At 45.0% G+C, this 20,350-nt stretch overlaps 1 protein-coding gene across 2 annotated transcripts in view; it reads right to left on the bottom strand.

Annotated features, from left to right (window-relative positions):
- Positions 1 to 11,503: 11,503 nt before the first annotated feature.
- Positions 11,504 to 20,350, bottom strand: part of RFWD3 (ring finger and WD repeat domain 3) — a 48,093-nt gene continuing 39,246 nt past the window's right edge. Inside the window, exons 14-15 of one of the 2 annotated variants that reach the window (XM_059713722.1) lie at positions 12,736 to 12,924; positions 11,504 to 11,608 (exon numbers count right to left, since the gene is read on the bottom strand). The gene's annotated coding sequence lies outside the window, so the exon portion shown is untranslated. Of the gene's footprint in view, positions 12,925 to 20,350 lie in introns of both variants that reach the window. The other variant, XM_006262202.4, reaches the window with a different exon arrangement.

The raw sequence follows: 20,350 nt of genomic DNA on the forward strand, positions 1-20,350 counted from the left end.
TCTTCCTCTTCTTCCACACAGTGTTTTCAGCCATCCCCCCCTAACTTCCTCTGCAGTATTTTCCTGGGTTCCCTACCTGTAATCTGAACTAATGCTCACTGTTTTGTCTCAGAACTGGCCCTTGGGCCCTTCAAAACCATTCTTTTCCGTTAAGACATAATACTATAAAAGCCAGAAAATAGAACAACAAATCCCATAAATAGTGCTAGACTTTACATAGCCCACTCTGATGGTGGGGAAGAATACCTCCTCCTCACCGAAAAGCTGCAGGACTCGACTTTGCTTACCTTTGCAATACTGGGTTTATATAGCACTGTTCACTTGAGAAACTCAAAACTAGAGCTAGTCTGAAAATAAGCTTATCTTCTACCAAAAATTAAGAGAGGAAATAAACCTTTTTCCATTGAATTATTTCACTGAACTAATTCAGACAAATTAAACTATTTTGATCCAGTGTTGCACCATCATGCATACTGGGAGTTATAGTTCAGGTGTCCTATGCTCCTATTCTCTACTCTAGGCTGGGATCTCCAGCTGGACTACCTCTTTCATGAGAAACCAGCTTTCCTTGCTTGCTTGAGAGGCAAGGAAATATAGGGATTCCTAGTTGTGGTGCATTATGGGAGATATAAAGAGGTATTTAGCCATGTTAATCTGAAGACAAGCAGAAGGCAGGGTAGAGTCCTTTCATAGCATCTGATGAAGTAAGCTGTTCCTTACAAAAACTTATGTATCTCTGATTTAGTTAGTCTATAAAGTGCAACTCTACCCTACCTTCTGCCAGATAGCAAGAGACTTTGGCCCAGTGCTGCTTAACTTTTCTGGACTCAAGGCACCCCTCACTGGACCCTCATGGGAATCAAGGTACCTTTCCATAACTTTTGTGAATTGATTGGTACCAATTTCAAAAAAGAATGTACATATTATGTTGGCTACAAATGTCCAACTCAGGATCCTTAAAATTGTGGTTTATTAGGTGGATTGAAACACTGTAATGAGTTAAATCATAAACCTTGGGGCCTCCACACACACACACACACACACACACACACACACACACACACACACACACACACACACAGTAGCAAGCTACAAGAGTCAGGTATACCTATCCCACAGGCGCTGGAGTCTGTCGTTGAGGCTTCTTTCAGCGTGGTGTTATCTTCCAGAAGGGGGTTGCCAGCTGGTCCTTCTGGCTGGACAGGTCAGGTGCTGGTCAAGTTGGAGATCAAGAGGGCGCCACTGGGTGTCACTTTTCACTGCTTTTTATCTGTCCTTGGCAGACTTTGGTGACTCCCCAGTTTTCAGGTTTGCCCAATCCAGGGGTCGTTGACCCTCTGGGACTTCCCCCCTCGGTGGCTACTGGATGGCATCTGTCAGCCCCAGGAGTCGTCCGCATGTACGTGCAGGTTTGGGAGTCCGTTGATGAATTTTGAATAGGGCTCTGGGAGCGGTCGATTTGGAGATATTCAGCCCAAAAGTTGGTCCCCGGCGTTGATTAACTCAGGCCAGGGCTTCTAGCCCTTGATCAGTGATGTTTAGAGATGTCCCGGTTGTTACACTGTCTTCTATTCAGTTCTTCCATTGGTTGATCTGCAGTTTCCTTAGGTGTTAATTGCTGCCTGCTACCGTGTTACACATTCAATCACTGATTCACTCGCTCTTTCAGGAGCCAGCCTGATACAGGGAAGGGCAGTTTGATTCCTCCCCTTGTTAACATTGTTACAATGTATAACTTACTTATGAAACTAAACACATTTAGTTGAAAGTTGAAAGGTGAGGAGTATAAAATATAAGCTACAAAAGTAATGCCATGGCTCACAAATAGATAAAAATACCAAAATACAAGGGGAGATACAAAATGTACGCATACAAATTTCAAAACACAATTCCTTATCTTAAAATGAAAGAAAGAGGAAGAAAGAAAAGGTAGAAGAGGAAAAACATATCCAAGGAGAGGAGAGCAACTGCAGGCAAGAGGAAAAGGGGCTTTCTGCTACAATTACAGTGCTTATCTTCTTACACAAGTGCTGGGCAATAGGAGTGAGGGATCATCCAAGGAGGGACAAGCCTGTGCCTGGCTCATCAGCTTATCTTATCTGTGCATCTCTTCACATCTTACTTATCTCTTCATACCTCACAGCACCATTTTAAAGGATCTAGAGGCAGGCACCCCACTGTTCCCCAGCACCTTGGAATCACTGCCTTGGTCCATTGAGGATATTGAAAGAATAAAGCACCCAAGCTACATCTTGTGAGGCACCATGCTACCATTTTTACACAAAATAGTTTGGGTTTAGCCACAATATATCAATTTGTGACATTTTTATGAAATACCAAATTATCTGTAAGAAGCAAATACTTTTTTTTTTGCAATATATCTGAAAACCCAATATTCTGCTGAAAAAACAGTTTCAAATTATTTTTTTCATTTTAAACAAGCTTTACTGAAAAAGCTTGAGAAACATAACACTCCACCCTGTTCCATGAGTTTTATTAGTATCACATACTGGGAAGCCTGTCCTGAAAAAAGTGAAATGACCTGCCCAAGATCTCAGTAAGTCAATGACATAGCTTGGAACAGAATCAAAGTTTCTTTTCTTCCAGGCCTATGCACTGGCTACAAGACCACTTCCCACAGAAAATTTGTTGTCATGCTAGGAAGTTAGAAATAACAGGAGCCAAGGGAGAAGGCACACGTTGGAGATAAAAACTATGGCTCCTTGAAAGGAGAGCTGTGGACCAGAGAATAAAACTTTATTAAGTCAACAGTTGTGAGAAGAACAGTATAGGGGAGAAGTAAGTGGGAAAGAAAAAAATGAGAAGAGACAGGGAAAAAAATAGAAAAGCATCATGAAGATAAAGAATAAGAGCAAGGAAAGAAGAAAGGACTATATGCAAAGATAGGAGAGAGAAATAAAGTAGCCAAAAATGGGACTCAGTCACATAAAGCAGTCCTCACACTGAAGGCTTTTAAAACAGAAAAAAGAACAATTATAGATTATATGATAAGGGACAGTTCCTTCATTACATGGGCACATTGGTGCTGCTCAGCTAGACAAAGGACATATTTTGAAAGTTTAAGAAGTGAGCTGCCGTATCTGTTGCCATTCCAAATTAACCATGCCTCTCCCAGATTTAAAAGGACATCAAAGACAAGAGCTGAAGACTACCTGGGCAACTAGACATATTTGAGATAACTTTTCCATCTCAGTCTATATTAGGAAGTTATCCATGGCCAATGTACAGAACTAAGAGTAAAAGTCTATTGACCCATTACTCCAGATCTCCAGTAAGCCTCACACAAACAAAAAATATATCTCAGAATCATAGAAAATTAGGGTTGGAAGGGACCTCAGAGCAGGCTATCTGTTCCAACCCCTTGCTCAAAGCAGGACCATCCCCAACTAGATCATCCCAGCCAAAGCATTGTCTAGCTGGGTCGTAAAAACCTCCAAGGATGGAGATTCAACAACCTCTCTGGATAACCTGTTCCACTGCTTTACTACCCTCTTACTGAGAAAGATTTTCCTAATATCTAATCTAAATTTCTCTTGTTGAAACTTGAAACCATTGCTCTTTGTTCTGTCATCTGCCACCACTAAGAACAATTCTGCTCCATCCTCTTTGGTACCACCCTTCAGGTAGCTTAAGGCTGCTATTAAATCCCTGCTCAGTCTTCTCTTCTCCAGCCTAAATAAACCCAGTTCCCTCTCCTAAGTCATGTGCCCCAGACCCCTAACCATTTGTGTTGCCCTCCGTTGGACTCTCTCCAACTTGTCCACATCCTTTCTGTAGGGGGGCCCAAAACTGAACACAGTACTCCAGATGTGGCCTTACCAGTGCTGAATAGAGAGGAATAATCACTTCCCTTCATCTGCTGGCAACACTCCTACCAGTGCAGCCCAGTATGCTTGTTAGCCTTCTTGGCAACAAGGGCACACTGCTGGCTCATACCCAGTTTATTGTCCACTGTAACCCCCAGGTCCTATTCTGCCAGGCTGCTGCCTAGCTAGTCAGTCCCCAGCCTGTAACAGTACATGGGATTGTTCCTTTCTAAGTGCAGGACTTTGCACTTGTTGTTATTGAACCTCATGAGATTTCTTTTGGTCCAATCCTCCAATTAATCCTAATCCTACCGTGTAGTGTATCTACTGACACCCCACCTTGGTGTCATCTGCAAACATGCTAAGGGTGCACTCTATGCCATCTTCCAAGTCATTGATGAGGACATTGAACAAAACCAGCCTCAGGACTGATCCCTGGGGAACTCCATTGATATTGGCTTCCAACTAGACATTGAGCTATTGACTACTACCCTCTGAGCCTGATTATCCAGCCGATTTTCTATCCACCTTACAGTCCATTCATCCAACCTGTACTTCCTTAGCTTGCCTGCGAGAACGTTGTGGGAGACCATATCAAAAGCCTTGCTAAAGTCAAGGTATCCATAGAGCCAGTCACCTTTTTCAGCAACTGAGGTGAGGCTGACTGGTCTGTAGTTCCCTGGATCCTCCTCCTTCCTTTCTTAAATATGGGCACCGTATTTGCTCTTTTCCAATTGTCCATGACCTCTCCCAATTGCCATGAGTTTTCAAAGATGATGGCAGCGGTTCTGCAGTCACATCGGCCAACTCCCGTAGCACCCTCAGATGCATTCCATCTGACCCCATGGGATTTGTATATGTCTAGCTTTTTAACTAGTTCCTAACCTGTTCTTTTGCCACTGTTGGCTGCTCACCTCCTCCTCAAACTGTACTGCCAGGTGGAGTACTCTGGGAGCTGATCTTGCCTGTGAAGACTGAGGTGAAAAAGGCATCGAATATTTCAGCCTTTTCTGCATCCTCTGTCACTAGGTTGCCTTCCCCATTCGGTAAAAGACCCACACTTTCCCTGATCCTCCTCTTGCTACCAATAGGCCTGTAGAAACCCTTGCTGTTACCCTTCATGTCCCTTGTTAGCTGCAATTCCAATTGCACTTTGGCTTTCCTGACTTCATCCCTGAATGCCCAAGCAATACTCTTATACTCCTCCCTACTTATTTGTCCAAGTTTCCACTTCTTAGTTCTTATAAGCTTCCTTTTTGTCCCTGAAGAATTCCCTGCTAAGTCAAGCTAGTCTTCTGCCATACTTGCTAGTCTTCCTGAACATTGGGATAGTTTGTTCCTACACTTTCAGCAAGGTTTCTTTAAGGTACAGCCAGCTCTCCTGGACTCCTCTCCTCCTCAGACTGGCTTTCCAGAGGATCCTGTGCATGAGTTTCCAGAGTGAGTTGAAGTCTGCTTTTCTGAAGTCCAGGGTCCTTACCCTGCTGCTCTCCTTTCTTCCTTTCCTCAGGATCCTGAACTCAATCATCTTGTGGTCGCTGCTTCTCAAAGTGCCATCCACTACTACATTTCCAGGGTTCAAATTATAGGGGAGCTTGGGAGGTGGGGGGTGATCCCCCCCCATAAGAGACAAGAGCCCCCTGTGGGCTGGTCAGCCCCTGGCCTACCCCATGCCTTTCTAAGCAGCCCAGGCCATGGTGGTGGCTCTTTCCAGCTGCCACTAGTGCAGACCCCGCCCAAGAGTCAAAGTGTAATCCAAACTCTGTATGTTCCCACCAATTCTTCCCTGTTTGTGAGTGTCAGGTCAAGAAGAGCATGGCCCCTAGTCAGCTGCTTTAGCACTTTTACCAGGAAGTTGTTGCCAATACTCTCCAAAAACTTCCTGGATTGCCTGCGCTCTGATGTATTGTTCTCTCAGCACACATCAGTGTGATTGAAGTCCCCCATGAGAACCAGGGCCTGTGATCAGGAAACTTCTGCTAACTGTTTGAAGAAAGCCTCTTTCACCACACCCTTCTGGTTTCTTGATCTATAGCAGACCCCCACCACGATATCACCCTTGTTGCTCTCCCCTCTGACCCTAGCCCAGAGACTTTCAACAAGCCTATCTCCAGTTTCATACTAGAGCTCTGAGCAATCATATGGCTCTTTTTACATAAAGTACAACTCCTCCTCTTCTCTCCTGCCTGTCTTTCCTGAACAGTTTATACCTGTCCATGACAGTGCTGCAGTCATACGAGCTCCCATCAAGTCTCTGTTATTCCAATCATGTCATAGCTCCATGATTGTGCAAGGATTTCCAGTTCTTCCTTCTTGTTTCCCAGCCTCCATGCATTCCTGTACAGGCACTTAAGGTAACTAGCCAATTGTCCTGATTTCTCAGGAAGGATGAGAATGCCTCCCCTGTTGCCCACTCCTGCTTGCCCTTCCTCCAGGTCATGCACTTCCTCACTTACCTCAATGATTAGATCTCTGTCCCCTGGTGAACTTAGTTTAAAGCCCTCCTCTCTAGGTTAGTGAGCCTGTTTGCGAAGATGCTCTTCCCTCTCTTAGTCAGATGGATCCAATCTCTTCCTAGCAATCCTTCTTGGAACATCATCCCATGGTCAAAGTAGTCAAAGCCCTACTGGTGACACCACCTGTGCAGCCAGGTATTGATCTGCAGGATGCATCTACTACAGCCCCCGTGACCAGGAGGATTGAGAAGAATACCACCTGTGTCCCTATTCCCTTCACCATTGTACCCAGTGCCCAGTAGTCACTTTTGATCTGCTCAGGGTCTCCACTGGCAGCATCATTGGCATCCGCATGGATAAGCACCATGGGGTAGTCGTCAGAGAGCTAGATGAGTTTCAGTAATCCCTCTGTGATATTTTGGATCCTAGCTCCAGGCAAACAGCAGACCTCCAGGCAAGCAGAGGCAGATGGATGCCTGTTTTCTGCGGAAGAAAGTCTCCAACCACTACCACCCTTCTTCACGGCAGTGGTCTCGATCCTTCCTACCTTGAGTAGGCCTGTCCTGCTCTCTTCCACCAATGAAATGTGCTCATCCCCCTCTTCCTAAGACTTCAGATCTGTTAACCAGGTGAACTGCTGCAGGTGGAGATGAAGATTTCTGCTTACTGCCAGAGGTCACTAGCTTCCAGCTTCCACCTTCCTCAGAGTCCACATCTTCTCTCTTCTCTAGAGCTGCCTTTGGCAGTTCTTCCTCCCCAGCCCTGGAGATCTCTGCCAGCATCAAATCGATTAACTCCTCATGGTGGAGGATGTTTTGGAGTCTCACCCCCTCCTCCTGTAGTTCTCTTGCCTGCTTCCTGAGAAACACCACCAGGAGGTACCACTCACACTGCAGGAAACCCCTGACCTGGCTGTCACTGGAAGGAACTTGCAAGCCCTAGTCTCCACAGCACCAAACCAGGACCTGGGTGGAAGCCTCAGGTGGTGAGCCATCCTGCCTGGACAGACACCTCACAGGTGCAAGCTGAGGCAGTGGTAATGGCTCTGGCATTGCGACGTCCTCTGGCCATTCCCCTTGGTCTTTTAATCTGCCTCCTCTCTCTTACTACCTTTTCCAAACAGACCTTCCTTAGCAAACTCACCTGTAAGCTGCCCTGTTCACTGTTCCTTGGTCTTGAAAGGTTCCTTTTTCCGTGTTTCCTCTTACCAACTGTAAAGGCTTCCTTGCAAAGGGGGTGGGGGACAAACTGCCTGGAAACTGCTTCCTCTTATTCCGTGGAAAATTAACCTATTTCCTAGTTGCAGCCTAATGTGAAGTCACAGCTAACTGGAAACAGGCGGCCTCTTGCCTCCATAAATGGTGAGAAACACTGGGACATGTTAATAATGAAAAAAATGGACACAGGTGATTTCCACGCACAGCAGCAAGGCTGCCACTCAGACTGACTCACTGGAGCAGAGCAAACCCAGTTAATAGTTAAGACCCAAGAGATTGCCTTCACACAGGCTTCTGTTAATTGTCATCTGCTTTTTGTTATTGTACAAGTAGATAAGATACAATGTATTTAAATCTCACTAATCCATGTTAATGGGAACTTTTGTATACAATATATTCTCCAAGGGTTCTGTGTTACGTGGAGTGTTTGAGAGATGATTCTTGTATAAATTTACAGTCAAAATCGCACAAGCAAGTAAAAAAAACAAAGAATTTTCCATTGTTATTGGAAGAGGAGGAGGAATTTGTTCCTTAGCAGACCCACCATGATGACCTTTTGCCATTCCTTTTTTTAGTTCTGGGGGAGGGGCAGGAGCATGATCCCAGGTCTTCTTTCCTAGCTTTGCAAAAAGTACTGTACTCAGATTTTTGACATTCCTGCAAACAGGCTCTTTGCTGGAGAGACTCTTATTTCCTCACTGGGTACTAAGCAAGCACCAAGGAACAAAGTCTTTTGTTTGCTTTTTTGGGCTAGGTCTATACAATCCTAAAACAGACACCACTACTTCACTGAAATAATATGGTCAGGTCATAACACAGTTTCACTGATCCTACTGGAGATGCGCTAATTCATGGCAGCTGAGAATCTGACCCATGTTTAGAACTCTGATCATATTATTCAATTATAGGTAAAAGAAGGCAATAAATTAATATTAAAGGCAGAGACTGCCTCTTCTGTGCTTGTACAGTAACCACATGCCAAGCCAGTAGATCTTTGGGTTTAACCACAACATATATTTTTACCATTACTAATGCTAACAATGCCTATGCTTTATTTATGCTAGCATGTCTGTCATTCTTATTCTGGTGAAGATGCTTAGATAGCAGCAACATTTTTTTTGAAAGATGTCTCCATGTAAACAGAGACAGGGTTTTGGAGGAACACTCTGTGTGCTGAAGATAATGGCAGAACAAGCCAACTTGATAGCTTTTTTTTCCTCCACCAAACACTTGGTTTAAGTGCAGCCTTCACTCCTCAGCCCCTGACTTGCTAATAATTTTTTACTTAATCTTAACACAAACTCACAGATTGTAAAAAAATCTGTTAGATTTACAATTATCCAACCATCTATGATTTCCAAATGAGCCATGAGGGACACTTTCTGAGATAACTCAATTCCACTTTAAAGCTTAGTTCACTCAGACTTTTAGAAATATCAGAGTCAGGTGGGTTAATTCCCATAACAAGTCTGTGGCACTGCACACATTCATTGGCTCAGCTTTTAAATCCTCTTCTTTTCCCATTTTTGAGAAGGACACGGTATGATCTACTATTGCTTTTCAGAGGGAGGTCACTTTGTGTGTTTTGTGTTCTAAAAACTCTCAAGGACCTTGATTTAGGGATGAAAAACCTACACCGTTTCCTCAGAACAAAATCTTATGAAACAATGGGCCCTTTTAGAAATTACAATAGACTTAAAGGGGAGTGTTAGCTGGGTGGAACAGTGAGTCTTTAAGCCAGCAACCTGTGTTGTACTGCCAGCTGTCACTGGCTCATTGTTGCTGTGTAGAAACAGCACTCCTAGCCTTGTCTTTGACTTAGCTCCCACAGATAGTATGCAATAGCTGTGAGCCAGGAACACCTCCTGGAGCTTGTTATACCAACACAGCAAGGAACTTCACTTTGTTTCTAGAATTAAGAAAATGAAGGAAACTACACAAGCAGGGGGCTGTGTTGGTGACAGAAGAGCAATTGGAGCACTCCAGAGTGTGCCCGTCTCTTTTCAATGGGCAGAATAGAGTGAGATTAGCTACTAGGGCAATTTTCCTCAATAGCTAATCTGTGCATGAAAGTATTATGCTGGGTCCTTATTTTCACCTAGTGCTCTCCTAAGCAAATGTTTATTACTTATTCACATCATGTTATACCAGTCATCTGGATGTTTGGAAGATTACAGTCCCCTCTTATTAAGCAGGTGCAAGCCCAATTTTTCCAGCCATTCCCCAGAGGTTAACTCTTTTATCCTGTCTCTCCCAGGCCTCTGTATATACATTATAACATACAACATCCACTTATCTGAAAGGAGTCTAACAAGGTCCTTCTGAATACATTGTCCTTGGCTTTCATTTCCTGTCCATTCTAACACACCCCATTCTTTCCAGTCACATACATTCATTAAGACAATGCTTCCACTGGCCCATTTACCACATCCTATTTTTGTTCTCAATTCAGCTAATCCAGGCTGTTGAGTGGCACTGACCCTTCTGACAGTGACACAACCCTCAACCTTATCTCATGAGCCTTAAGCTTCATAATGGGTGGCTGAAAAAAAAAATCATTACTTATATGCCATCCTAGCCCATAAAGAAGGGACTGGTAGTTGCAACTGGAAGTAATAAGTCTCTTTATGAAATGGACAGGAATTTTCAGATGTGCTTGTGAGACTGAAGGTGACCTCAAGTCCTGCTGAAAGTCATTAAATAATTCCCTAATCACAAATCCATTGCATCTTCTTTATTGGCTCAGCCAACCAGTTTTACAACATTAACTCTGTGTCCCTCCCTCTCATGATGAAGAATCATGTGTGTGTGGCAAAAATGTCTCACGATCCCTTATTGTCACTATACAGGGCCTCACAGCTGAACTGTGAGCTTCTTCTTTTTTTCTTCCTGCAGTAGATAAGCAGTGTCATAATAAGAAACAGTCCAGGCAACGCTCGCTTTGTGATAAGACTCAAGGCTTCTTGTTAGAACACATAGATTATTGCTTACTCTGCACATAAATTTTGTAACTATCATACTTGCTCGTTGCCCTAGTTACACCAAGAGACAAGGTTACTAAGGGGCCCACAGTTCAGAACTGTGCATGCGGCAGGCCTTTTGCCGCAGTTCCGTTTTAGGACTACGCATATACTAAACTTTGCAGAAAAATATAACCAATCACACATTACCACATTGGAATCTATTGTTCATGTTAGCTATAAAAATGAAACCTCGGGCACGGCTCGGGGTCGACTTTGCTTTGAGCATTGAGCTCCACTGTCGATCTGTTTGCGCAAACAATAAAATGGAGTTGGGCCCAGCCTAAGTGAATGACTCTCTCCTTGAGGTAAATTGGTTTAGCCTCCAGGGGCACGAACCTAGCAGTTTGTGCAACGTGTATTGTGGATGGAGGATAGAGACAGAATTCCCAGCACTACCTTATCTGATATTCTACCCTCTCTCTCTTTTTATTTTTAATCTTTTCCCCTTTTGCTGCTACTCTTTGCTCTAAGTGATAGTTCGGAAGCAGCCTATAATTACAGTGTAAGAGAAACATTTGCTTTTTAAAAACAACCAGTTGTTTCTGCTGCTTGACTAATGTTTGGCAAGATTTTATATTCGATAATGCTTCACACATTATCAAATACACACTGCTATACCATTGTCACTCCATTCTCCTCTGAAATGTAGTCAATTCTGGAGTGGAGAAGTGCAGACAACTAGGCCCAATTCTTATTTTGCACCAAAAGTTCTTAAATGCAATTCTATTCCATCCTGCTCAAGTTCCTGAAATACTGTTACTGTGTCAACTCATGTAACATGCTTTCATCCAGGCCTTATGGCTTCATCCTAGCCTTCACAATTTTTCAGGGACACAGGCAAGGTGGAATAGAACCATAATCAGGCACCTTAGAGAGACAGCACAATAACCATGAAGAAGACATGTTTACCAAAGCAGCAATAAAAAATGACCCAGAAATCCTGACCATTGATATTCCTATAGAAGAGAGAGCACCTCATACCTTGAAAGGTTAATTCAAAAGATCCAGGCAGGGTCTGTTTGGAGTTCAGCTGCTTCCATCTTGAAAGGCTAAATGCTAAGTGGAACATATCACCATCCCACAACCTACAGCTCAAGAGTTTGAGAAAAACTTTGGTTACTGAAGGGGGGGGGGGAAGGGTGTCAGACTAAAAGCTGGAAGCCATTGTTAATTATCAGCTGCTAATGAGACTGAATTACGATCAGTTTGTCATTTGCAGTTCTGAAATTCAGCCACTGATGGTTAGACATAGCTCACAGCATAGGGGTTTTACAGTTCACAGCACCATTCGTACAGAAACGGGACCAAATGAAGACCCTTGCTTATTCATTGAAGAGACAGTAGACATGCCTACATGTGCAATTAATATGATACAATAAACTCTGGTGCATATCACACCAGAGTTTATTGCTTCCAGGCACTGTATTTACACTCATACCCAGGACTGCAGCACACTGAGCCAAGTCAGAGCAGCCCCAGCTGTCAGGGTGCCCAGGGGGTCAACCTACCAGCCTGAGGCTGCTCCATCTGGGTTCAATATGCTGTGGAGGGGCTGAAAGGGGTATGAGGGTGTTCCAGTGCAGGGCTATCAGGCAAGCAGCCCCCTTGTGCCCCAGCTAGCCCCATTACCATCTACACGTTAGTAAAGAACATTGCTGCAGGATAGTACTTGTATTTACAAGAACTAACATATGGAGGAGTTAATATGTTTATTGTGGCCCAATAGGGCTGCACATGTAAATGCAGACACTTTATTGTGGAGCTAATTAGGCAGCTCTGCAGTAAACAATTCATATAGACATGCTCAGTGAGGACTAAAGTGCAATGCAATTTTAGTGTTACTGGAAGGTAACTAGAGTACCCTAATGCAGAGGTTAGCAATCTTTTACCAGTATGGGCCACCCTGGCAACCCAGCCCCCTGCCATGGGCCAGAAGTAGCCAGCTGCCTGCACTTACTTTCACCACATCCCCTCTGTAGCAAGCATAAGTACAGAGATGGTGGAGCAGCAGGCTCTCCAGTAGAATGGAATGCTGTGGAAGGGATGGGCAGTATATTGCAGCCTCTTGCCAGATCAGACCGTTGCAGACCAGATCAGACCTCTTTGTGAGCTGGATCTAGCCCAGGAGTTGCAGGTTGCCAACCCCTGGAAAATGTTTCCCGAAACTTCCATGAGCTAAGGGTAGTGTTTGGCTCACTATACTTGTGCTTACCTTGTTCTATAGCTGCTGTTCCAAGAGCTAACAAAGAGCTTCATCTCCCTCTGAAAGGGTAGAAGACTGCTGCAGTGGAGTCATAAATCCTGAGTTCCATCCCGGAAGGCCAGCTCATACAATGTAGCTGACAACTGTGATGTCTGTATCAGTGTAGCCATAAATTTGCTACAGGCAAGGTTAACACTCCTATACATGAAAGGAACACCATAAAGAACATTAATGAGAAAAAGGGATCAGAACTCAGTTTGATGTCTCATTTGAACCAGTGCCTATGAGCATGCAAAGCTCCTTAGTGCAGGCACTTGCTGGCTGTCAGCCTCAATGCCTGGGGTAGCAAAGCCACAGCACAATCAAAATGGATACAAAGGCAGGTGACTTGCTTGCTAATTGATTAGCTCTAAGCTAGCATCTGGGCATCAGCTGGCAGACACAATGACAACCTTTTATTAGATTGTCCCCACCTAGTTGTTGGATTCTGCATGTGTCCAGCACATCACTGCTGTTTGGCAGAGGAGCTGTTGCTGCCTAGTCAAGCCAGCTGGAACCAGCTTGGAGTTGTCTCCTTTGCTAGTTAAGCCAATCTTACTCTTGCCAGGTTCACTGATGCCTAAGGAGTTTGCAGTATTAGCTGTGAGAAGCAGAACAGGTGGACTTTCAAAATGAGGCTGTCATTAAAGGTATTTGGTGCTGCCACTTCATAAAAACCCTGCAGAGGCATCTGCAAGGTCTTGTGAATGCTGTAGTATGAGTTTCACTCTAGGATGCTTCCAGATCAGGGACAGGCAATTATTTTCGGATGGAAGGCCACTTACTGAGTTTTGACAAGCCATCGAGGGCTGCATGACAGGCAGCCAGGGGCAGATAAATATTTTCTAAAATTTTTAGGGGCCCCATGGGCCGGATAGAATGGCCTGGCAGGTGGCATCTGGCCCGCGAGCCGCATTTTGCCTGCTCCTGTTCCAGATACTCCTGTAAGAGGAATGAGCAAAGAGCAGGAACTGGTTCTCATTGACAGGCTAGTCAGCAGGAGGCACAGTAGCTGGCCTGCAGGGCAGTCACTTTTGCCACAGTTAAGCACCCAAAGGAGCTGTCAATATCAGGTACTAAAGCACTACCACTGAATGTGAACCAAGTGCACGAACTGGTTTATGTCTGAAGTGATCATCTGACTGTCAGAGTTTTCCCATAAAGGGGAGACTATCCTGCTGTCTAGTTCTTAGGAGTTGCCTCTGCATGGGGGTTATTGTTTTTTCCTGTCACTGCACCTGTGTATTTCAGCTGGGCCTGGAGGCAGCTGTGATAACTGATCATGATTTGGGCTGTAATTTTGGCCTTGCCAGACACAGGGGATATTAGAAAGCTGCTTCTTCAGAGGCTTCCAGCCAGGATTTACTGGTGCTGAGAGGTCAGTTGGTCTGGGGAAGGATTTGTCAAACTTTATGAAATGTGAGGTTTCCAAGACTGCCTCCATGTTCCTGTTCCCCTGACAGACCTTGTTGTAAGGTGCTATGGTTTAAATGCATCTTGTATGTCTTACACAACTCCCCCATCTTCATTACATCAATTGCTTTTCATCTGAAACTACAAAGCAGTGTGCTCAGGGTCATTTGCCCAATTCCTTTGTTTGCGTTGCTTCAGAGAATGGCATCAGCTTTCCTTTATTCAATGCCTGGGCTTTCCTGGTTTCTTGCTAGCCTGCCTATGAGTGGTAAAGAACTGGAACTTTGTACTTAAAAACGATAAGCATGAGACAGAGATACTGAAGAAATAGCAGGGCAGTTCCACTTCTGAGCTGCTTCTGACCAGGATGAGAAGGCAATAAAAAAATAAATAGTTGGGGGCAGTTGAACAGCAGGAATTTGTGCATGAGAAAGAACACAAATGGAGTAGAGAACTCTTCTGTTGAAATAGAGTTCAAATCAAAAGACCTTGAAAGAGTGGGAAGAGGTCTGGAGTGAAAAGGCCTACCTCAGGGGTGTCAAAGATATGGTCATGGGCTGGATCTGGCCCACAGAACCACTCCATCTGGGTCCAGGTGCTGTTCCTGGATCTCAGAGTGATGCACATACTACTAGTGCTGACTGGGTCAGCATGGGAGGCACATTACACGTGGCACCCATTCCAGCCAGTCCAGGAAGCAGAACACATGGGTTGCATGCTCGTCAATCTAGGATGCACACTGCACCGTGGTACCAGCCCCCACCAGTCCCAGATTATACCATATGCAGCACGCAGTCCAGCTGGTCTGGGACATGCACTGCACATGGCACCCAGTCCAGCTGGTCTGGGACCAGTGCCACACACTCTATCCCAGAGCAGTTAGAATGGGTGCCACTTGCAACACGCATCCTGGACTAGCTGGAACAGATGCTATGTGTAGTATGGGTCCTTGAGCAGGCACTTCAGGCTCTGGATTTGATTGGGGGGGGGGGGGGGGGGGAGTCATCACGCAGGGGACATGGACATGGGCCTAATCCAGCTCATGGACTGGCCTTGTACCGTGTATCTGCAAACCGCATTTGTGTGTCCCCTCTCCTCCGACCCATAGCTGCAGTGAAGGCACAGCTAGAAGCTGCCTAGCTCCAGCACAATTCCCTACCAGCTGGAAGTTCCACCTACACCTCAACTGGGGGAGGTTGATGAGGAAGCTGCAGCAGTGCAGATGCAGTTCCCAGCTGCTTAGCCATGGTGCAGCTCTGCACAGGCTGCCTGGAAGCTGCACCCATGCTGCAGCCAGGGAACAGGAGGCTGGGAGAAGGGATGGCAGTGCAGACACACCTCCCAGCTGCCTGGCCCTTGCTGCTGATACTGCCAAAACTACTTGGCCCACATTGGACCGCAAATTGGGAGGGTGGGGAGAAACAGCAGTGGCCAAGTGCAGCCCCAGTACAGTTCCTTGCTGCCTGGCCTCAGTGTTGGTGCAGGCAGAGCCCTCCAGCTCTTCAGGCTGAATCCAGGGGCTCTTCAAGCTGTACATTGCTGACCTCTGTTCCAGAGCTTTGCTTAGCTCTCAGGCACTGGCTCATCTGAGTAGAGAAAGAAGAACTGCTATTTCAAATGGCCTCTGGTAAAATCTAGAGGAAAACTTTCTTAAGAAAAGGATGACTTCCCCCTGCATGCATGACCTTACCTGGCTGGCAGGGCAGGGGAAGTGCTGTGATTGTATATGAAATACTTGTGGAGCAATAAGTGTAACTGTCGTAACCCAATGATGTTTAGTGCCTTGGCACATTGGAATTTTCCCGCCACACGGAGCTTTCTTTGCACGGTGGATTTCTTAGCTGCAGAGAGAAATCCCCGGTGCAAAGGGCTCCCGCCACACACATGCAAATTCGTACCCCACTATTGGCTGATTCTAAATTATTCCTACGTGGCGGCTAGCAATTGGCTCGCTAGCCTTATAAAAGGTTAGAGCATTTCCGCCCAAGTTGGAGGACTCCACAACCATCTCGTGGAGAACTCTGAGTGCGCTGTGGAGCCTAGCAAACTCCACGTGCGTCTTGGAGGAGGACAGAGAGGCCTGATCAGCTCTTAGCCACTCCCCGTCATAGTGTAATTTGACGTATCCCCCATGTGAAAAAGCGCTTGTGGAGTTGTATATCGACGACTCATCTCGGTTCGGTGCGGTTCGGAAGAGATCTCACTTGTGTTTGTCTGCAACTGCAACTCAAGCAAGTTTCCTCCCTGCACTGTGACCATCGGCAGTGTAAGTAAAGCTTTCTTTATAAAACCAATACGCTTCCATGCCTAACTCTACTCCATCCTGGAAAAACCACACCTGACGGTCCGGGCTACTGGCCATAGCCTTAGACTGCCCCTCGGTCCCGACAGTAACCTGATCACAAACTGTATTCTCTCATATATAGCCCATACCTTTCCCACAAAAAACAGCTGGGAAAAATTAGGGTGCACATTATATGTGAGGAAAAGAGATCCCCACAGGTACAGAAATTTGGTGGGGGTAAAGAGGGGTGTAGTTGTGGCAATGTTAATTGCTGCAGTTCTGGGAGCCATGCTTTGGATAGACTAGTTGCAATGTAGAAAAAAGAATGCATTACATTTGAAAGCTTGTCTAAGTCTATTCCAACCACACATTTGGTCATGGCACGGTCTGGATCCTTTTGGTGTGTTCTGGGCCTGAGGAAGTTTGCTTCTGGTGATGAGGTTGGCGAGGTTCGGTGCTTGTTTGAAGACTAGGATGGGTGGCTCTTGGAAGATCTTTTTAAGAATAGGGTCTTTTTCTAATATGGGTTGCAATTTTTTGAGGATTTTCCGTATAGGTTGAAGGGATGGGTGATAGGTCATAACCAGTGGTGTGCGATTTGTGGGTGTTTTTCTTCTGTACTGCAGCAGTTCTTCACGTGATATCCAGGTGGCTCTTTCAAATGTGCGATCTCTCTCTCTGGAGGAGTGTCCTTGCTGGATGAAAGCCTTTTTAAGATTGGTGAGGTGGCAATCCCGGGTGTTCTCTTCAGTACAAATGTGGTGGTATCTGAGGGCTTGGCTGTATATCACAGCTTTTTTGGTGTGTTTAGGGTGATTGCTGGTTCTGTGCAGATATGTATTCTGGTTTGTGGGTTTCTTGTATAACGTGGTCTGTATTTTACCCTTCCGGATACTGATCATTGTGTCTAAAAAGGAGATGTTGGTGCTGGAGTATTCTAAAGAAAGTCGGATGGAGGGATGGTGATTGTTGAATTTCTGATGGAACTCAATCAGAGATTGTAGGTTTTCAGTCCAAATGATGAAGGTGTCATCCATGTATCTTAAGTATAGCAAGGGTTTGATGGTGCAGTTCTTGAGGAAGTCTTCTTCCAGGTGGCTCATAAAAAGGTTGGCATACTGTGGGGCCATTTTAGTGCCCATAGCTGTTCCCATTATCTGGAGGAAGTGTTGATTATTAAAAGTGAAATTGTTGTGCGTGAGAATGAAGTGTATAAGGTCAGTAATATCTTTGGGTCTGTATTCTGAGTTGTAATCTTGTTCCTGTAGATATGTAAGGCAGGCTTGGATGGCATCCTGGTGTGGGATGTTGGTATATAGGCTGGTAACGTCCATGGTGGCTAGGAGTGTGTTGCTGGGAAGGTGGTCTATGTTTTTAAGTTTCCGTAGAAAATCTGTAGCAACTTGTACAAAACTTGCTCTGTGGGTGACGAGCGGTTTTAGAATTGATTCAACAAAACCTGATATTTCCTCAGTTAGGGTCCCATGGTTGGATATGATAGGTCTGCCAGGGTTCCCTTGTTTGTGGATTTTAGGGAGCATGTAAAAAGTCCCCGGGTTAGGTAGCGGGGGGATCAAGGTCTGTAGTTTTTCTTGTAGTCTTGATGGAAATGATTTGATGGTATTGTTGAGTTTTTTTGGTGAAAAGGGGAGTAGGATCTTCTTGTAGTTCTTTATAGTAGGTGGTGTCAGAGAGCTGTCTGTTGGCTTCTTTTATGTAATCCTCACGGTTTAGGATGACTATGGCTCCTCTTTTATCTGCTGGTTTTATTACTATTTGGTGGTTAGATCTTAGAGATTCTATGGCCTTTTTCTCTGGTAGAGCAAGGTTGTTGTGGTGGCATGTGTTGCTGATTATTTCATTGTTCATTCTTTCCCTGAAGCAGTCAATGTAGCAGTCAAGGTTAGGGTTTCGTCCACTGCAAGGTGTCCAATCTGATTTTTTGGGGGGCTTTTTGGCATTGATCCTTTCCTGAATGTTGTCAGAGGATGAGTTGTTGTTGGGAGTGGGTTCAGTTTGGTCGTGGAAATATTCCTTGAGGCGCAGGCGTCAGAAGAATTCTTCTAGTTCTCCACAATGAAGTATTTTGTTAGGGTATTTTTCTGGACAGAAATTTAGGCCTTTAGGAAGGACAGATTTTTCAGTTTTGGTAAGCCTGTGTGGAGAGATTGATAATATTTGTAGGTTGATTGCTGCTTTCAGTTTCATCGAGTCTGAGGTTGGAATGTTGTAAGGTGTTGGTGTTGTTCCTCTGATGGTTGTTTTGTGGCTGGGGAGCTTGTTCTTGGAGTAATTTGTTCCATTTCTTCTTTTTGTGTAGGATGAACGCTGTAGAAAAGTTTTTCATAGTCTCTTTGTATCCACTGTATATTGTCAGGGAACATGCATGGATTTCTGTCTTTTAAGTTGTTGTAGTATGTGGTGATTTCCTTCCTGAGTTGGTCTGTTTTGGAGTAGAGTAGGTGAAGTAGATGATTTCTAATTTTCTTTGAAGTTCTTCTGCATAGCTGTGAAGCATATTTGGAGTTGTGTGTAGTAGTCAGGGGATTGTAGATGTTTAGTCCTCGGGGAATGAAGTTGTGTTTCTTGCAAAGGCTTAGAAAATATATGTCGCTGTTGAGTTTGGCTTCTTTCTTTTTCATGTTGTACAGTTTCCATTTCAGACGGCTGAATTCGATATCTTCCATGTTGCAGGGGTGTATGTTGTAGCCCTCACACTTCAGACCAGCAGAGGCCTCAAGGACTGAAAAGTAAAAATTCCACCCCGTCCCCAATCCCCAATTCCAGGTTTCTCCCTGCCCTCCAGGGCTCCCTCAGATCCCCCCTGCCTCCCACCTCCCCCTGAGCATCACATACTTGTGGGTTGCCTATGCTGTCTGTCCCAGGGGAGAAAGAAGGGAAGGGTTAACCTGCCTGACCAACCACAGCTGCTCATCTGGCAGCAGCAGCAACCCCATGGCACAAGCTCCAGGGTGGCCACCAATATGGTGCCCCCCCCAAATCAGCACCTGGGGCTGATGCCCCATTTGCCCATCCCAGGTATGCTACTGATAATCCTCTCCTCTTTAGACAAACAGGTATATAATCATGCATCCCTGGACATGGACACACACACAATACGTAAGCTGGTTCAAATCTGAAATGGACAGACATACAAATTCATTTAAAGCTGCCTGGAACGGTGTGAAGTGTTCATGTGTTACATGTGGATACCAAGCATTCCGTGGTATGGGTCTTCTTGGATGTCTAGGAATCCCACACTGCAATACTCCTCCCTGCTCCAACCGGCTGCTTTGGTACAGTCTCAGAACTCTACCATGCCAAAAAATTTATCAACTTACTAACAGTGTTTGTTCAATAAAAGCAAACTAACAGCCAGCTGGAAAACTAGGATAACTGGAGAAGTAGTGAAATAACATTGCAGGATGGTGAAAGCTGCATAAGCGGAGAAAGATTTTAGGGAGAGCCTTAACTCCTGCTAACTCGCGACTAATTAATGCTTTGAATAATAGAAGCCTTTTGTATGAGATTTTTGAACACCCTTGCAATTTCAGTAATATTTGCAAAGCTCATGGTTAGGGACCTACCGAAATTGTGATTTTGCAGATTTTTGCAAATTTTGCAAAATCCACCTGGGTCCCTTGGCCAGTCAGAGGCATGGGGGGGGGCTCCATTGCACTCTGCCTACAAAATGGTTGCCAGTCCCTCATGTTCTACCCGCAAAATTGACGGGCAGCCACCCCAAATTTGGTAGGTCCTTACTCATGATAAACATCCATGAGACCTCCCAGATGTCCTGGAAGGCCTGAGCAACCCAAATTGGACAATCATTATAAATTAAATAAATACCTTGGAAGCTGTTTTCAAATATTCCTTCCAGCCTTTTCC

The sequence above is a fragment of the Alligator mississippiensis genome, chromosome 10 (genome assembly GCF_030867095.1).
Source record: "Alligator mississippiensis isolate rAllMis1 chromosome 10, rAllMis1, whole genome shotgun sequence".
NCBI classification, from domain to species: domain Eukaryota; kingdom Metazoa; phylum Chordata; order Crocodylia; family Alligatoridae; genus Alligator; species Alligator mississippiensis.